This window comes from Mandrillus leucophaeus, unplaced genomic scaffold (assembly GCF_000951045.1).
Source record: "Mandrillus leucophaeus isolate KB7577 unplaced genomic scaffold, Mleu.le_1.0 Scaffold1544, whole genome shotgun sequence".
Classification (NCBI taxonomy): Eukaryota; Metazoa; Chordata; class Mammalia; order Primates; family Cercopithecidae; genus Mandrillus; species Mandrillus leucophaeus.
This window is the reverse complement of record NW_012101526.1, coordinates 223527-228496: the sequence shown is the minus strand read 5'-3', so window position 1 is coordinate 228496 and position 4970 is coordinate 223527.

Here is a 4970-nt window from a genome sequence, read left to right as displayed (position 1 = left end):
GATGATTTTGAGGCCATTTTTCTCAGTCCCCTTGAGCAGCAATATCCTTTTTCAAATTCTTTTAAATGATTTCTCCAATATTCTAGAATAATGATAAATAATTTCCTGATGAGATGGCTTACTCGTCCTGAATCCTGACTCTAATGATGATAATACTATTCTTTTACTTTCTTTCTTTCTTGAGAAAGGGTCTTGCTCTGTCATCCAAGCTGGAGTGCAGTGGCACAAACATGGCTCACTGCAGCCTTGACCTCCTGGGTTCAAGTTATCCTTCCACCTCAGTTTCCTGAGAAGCTGGGACCACAAGTGTGCACCATTTTAGTTTTTGTGGAGATGGGTTCTTGTCATATTGCTCAGGCTGGTTTTGAACTCCTGAACTCAAGCAATCCTCCCTTCTCTACCTCCCAAAGTGCTGATGCTGGGATTACAGGTGTGAGCCACCATTCCCTGCTAATACGATTATTTCAACATGAAACAAACATTTTCTAACTCATTATATTAGCAACGGAATTTGAAGCATCTATTGAAATTATCCCAAGATGTTCTCTTTTATCTTAATGCCATAAAGTGAATCGTGTTTGCATTTTATTCAATACTGAACAATTTCTGTATTTTTTATGGATCCTGGTTTGTCCTTTAATGTTCATCTTTTAGTGAGAAATCAAATTTTATTGCTAATATATTCTGATGGATTGTGTCATCATTTATAAATATGATTTATAGAACATTTTAAACATGCTCTCTTCAGTAGGTTTTGTCATCATATTTTATTTTCTTTAAATAAAAAATTGATTTTTTTCAAAGTTGGAACCATTTCATTAGCAGCAGAAATACCCATTCCTTAATGGTCTGACAGAAAACGTACCTGGAGGTTTGGACATTTCCACAAATTCATACATTTTGTCAATATTTTTTGAATGTATTATCATAGATTTTAGAGGGGTATCCCTTTAATTTTGACATAGTTTCTATTATATTAATCTTTTCTTTTTCCCTAAAGAGATTACTTAGAGGTATAATTTAATAATTTTTTCCTGCCAACAGTTTTCATGTTTCAGGTATTTTTCTGGGACCTAAGTATTGTCAAGAAAATAATCATAAACTTGATAAATGTTTAAAGATTTATGTATGTACACACACACACACACACACACACAGTCATGTGCCATAACGATGTTTCAGTCAATGACAGACCACGTGTATGACTGTGGTCTCGTAAGATTATAATGAAGCTGAAAAATTGCTATCACCTCATGACATCGTAGCTGATGACAAACAGCTTTAACCTACCTGTGGATAAGAATAACATTGAGGAGATCCCAGAGGTGGTTTCTGATGAATTGACTAGTGAGCAGTTGTTGAAACTTGAATAAGGATGCATAAAGAGGCAAGAAATTATGGGAGAAGAAAAAGAAGAACTCCCAAGAAAATTTACAGTAAAGGGTTTAGAAAAAGATTTTACAGACCTCAGTGAGCTTCATAGAAAGTTTGAAAACATGGCCCCCAACACCAAAATGTTTTCATTAATGAAGAAGAGTGTGCATGGTGCATTATCTGTCTACAAGCAAATCCATGATGACAAAAAGAAACAAACCAAGCAAACAACTTTGGACATATTCCTGAAAAGAGTCATATCTCCTCAAGAGCCTCAGGCTGATCCCTCAGGAGCTATTCCGGAAGAAGGCATTGTTATCATAGAAGACAGCTCCATCCATGTTATTGTCCCTGAAGACCTTCCAGTGGCACAAAATGTGGAGGCAAAAGACAGTGATATTGATGACCCTGACCCTGTGTAGGCCTAGACTAATGTGTGAGTTTGTGTCTTCATTTTTATCAAAAAAGTTTAAAAATTAAAAAATAATTAAAACTAGAAAAATGCTTATAAAATCAGGATAAAAAGTGAGAAAATATTTTTACAACTGTACAATGTGTTTGTGTTCAAGGTAAGTGTTATTATAAAAGTCAAAAAGTTTAAAATTTGTAAAGTAAAAAAGTTACAGTAAGCTAAGTTTTTATTGAAGAAAGACGTTTTAAAATAAATTCAGTGTAGCCTAAGTGTACAGTGTTTATAAAGTTTATGGTAGTGTACAGTAATGTCCTAAGCCTTCACGTTCACTTACTGCGCACTCATTGACTCACCCAGAGAAACTTTCAGGACTGTAAGCTCCATTCACGGTAAGTGCCCTGTACAAGTGTACCATTTTCTATCTTTTATACTGTATTTTGCTGTACCTTTTCTAGGTTTAGATACGTTTAGATACACAAATACTTACCACTGTGCTACAACTGCCTACAATATTATGCACTCACTGACTCACTCAGAGTGACTTCCCATCCTGCAAGCTCCATTCATGCTAACTATCTCATACAAGTGTACCATGTTGTAATCTTTTATCCTGTTCCTGTATCTTTTGTGGATTTAGATATATTTAAATAAATAACTACCTATTATTTTATTACAGTTGCCTACAGTATTCAGTACAGTAACATGCTGTGTAGGTTTGTAGCTTAGAAACAATAGGTTATATCATATAGCCTAAGTGTGTAGTAGGCTATACCATCTAGGTTTGTGTAACTACACTCTATGATGTTGGCACAACAAAGGCACCTAACAATGCATTTCTCAGAATATCCCCCTTCATTGAGCAATGTATGACTGTATGTATACACATATATATAGTGTATATATACACACACATATATATTGTATATAAATACACACACACACATATAGTGTGTATATATATACACATACATATATGTTATATATACACATATATATTTTGTGTGTATGGAGTAGATAGATATAGACATAGATATAGATATAAATATAGATATATATCTCCATTTTTGTTTGTGTTGTCTGTTTTGAGACTGGATTTTGCCATTTCTCCTTTTACCAATCCGGTGAGGTTTTTGGTGAGAACCAGAGGCAGTGGTTGGTCAGCCAGGTCCTTTGCTTTCCTGAAGCACTGCATTTCCCCAAGTCAGAGTATTCCTCCTTAAGTCAAGGTGGCTCGGGACCTAGACAACTGTGGATGGGGGTTGGAGGACAAATGGCCCAAATGCAGCCAGCATAATTCCTCTGGCATTATGGACATGAGTTATACAGAGGTAAGGATCTTTCAAGGGACTGAAGCTGACATCTCTACAATGTTGCTGCTGTAGGAGTATCATTGGAATGTGCTTTTAGTGAAGGTCCCAGGAAACTTCTAAACTTCTTGCCTTCTAATTGACTTATCCCAAGTAGGATGAATATTCAATCACATCTAAAATGGTGTGGTTTATTGGCAGGCTTTCCCACACTGTATTTTGTCTGATCAAATATTGAGTTTACTCAACACTTCATTTAAATACAGACCCTATAAATGGGCCCCACCTTGTCATTGGTGGCCATTCTCAATTTTCAAAGATACTAGAAAGGTACTTCTATCATGCCTGAACCTTCTACTAACTTTCCTATATTTAGTGAGAACTTAAAAAAAAAAAAAAAGCCACCTCTAAAACTCAGTAGGAAAAAAAGAAGTGAAACAGATATCTGGGACCACTGATAGAGTTACTCCACCGATGCTCACAACGTTCTGAAGCGGGTTCTTGCTGACCTGGGCATTTCATCAAGAGCGCATAAACATCTTGGATTATTTACTTGATGACATCCATGAGTGCATCCCAAACAAGGCCTGTTAGCTGGTCTGTTACAAAAGGTGCTCAGGCATCATCTCCAGAGAGGTTCAAACTGTTTTTCACCTGCTGCTTCCCATAAAGGTGGCTGTTCACACTGGTTCTGAGGGCATGAAGGCCATCATCAAGTACATCAGTCACAAATGAGCTGCCATCAGAAAGATTTGAGTAGCAAAATCCAAAGGGTTTTTTCCTTAGTCGTATATGAACTATAGCCCAGTTTTTTCCTTTTCTTTTCCTTTCTTTTCTTTTCTTTTCTTTTCTTTTCTTTTCTTTTCTTTTTTTTTTAAGGCTACTCTTTGTTGAATACTTTCTATATGCCAGCCCTGTGTAAGAGTTCATATGTATGAAAATCATTAGGAGGTTAGCAGTAGCTCAGTAAAGTTTGTTCTATTTTAATTTTTGGACTTGTGGCATTCTGTCGATTTTAAGACGTCATTCCTATAATCAGCTAAATATTACAATTTTGTGTTTAATATATCTGTAGTTAAATTTGTTCAAGGGAAAATAGTGGACTATGTTCAAAATGTTCCATAAAACTACTTCACTAAAAGGATAGTTCTGGTAGTTATTTTTCTAGGAAAGCCTTCCGGGAGTTCTGTAAGGTCATAACTATTTTTGTAACATTATTCTTTCAAATTCTCATTCTCCCACAAGTGTACAGTGGAATTTTTCAGTGGTACTTTATGTATGAGATGTCAATAGATTCTGTTCAAAACTAAATATAAAATTACAGTGGACCTCTATTTGGCCAGATAGTAAAATAAATATATATATATATATAGAGAGAGAGACAGGGTTTCATTCTGCTGCCCAGGCTGAAGTGCAGTGTCGTGATCACAGCTCACTGCAACCATGACTTCTTGAACTCAAGCGATCGTCCCATGTCAGTCTCCAGAGTAGCTAGGACCACAGATGAAAAATATTTTTAAATATGTAAAACAATGTTAATCTGTTAACTACTTTATTTTAGGAAATTACATTTTTCATATGAACTTGCATTTTATGCTATCATGTAATTAGTTTTGCCACATTTAACAATAAAAATGCAGAACACCCAGTGAAATTGGAACTTCAGATAAACAATGAATAAGTTTTAGGGTGGAGCAAGATGGCCGAATAGGAATAGCTCCAGTCTCCAACTCCCAGCGCAAGCGACACAGAAGACTGGTGATTTCTGCATTTTCAACTGAGCCTCTGCCGCTGATACCCAGGCAAACAGGGTCTGGAGTGGACCTCAAGCAATCTCCAACAGACCTACAGCTGAGGGTCCTGACTGTTAGAAGGAA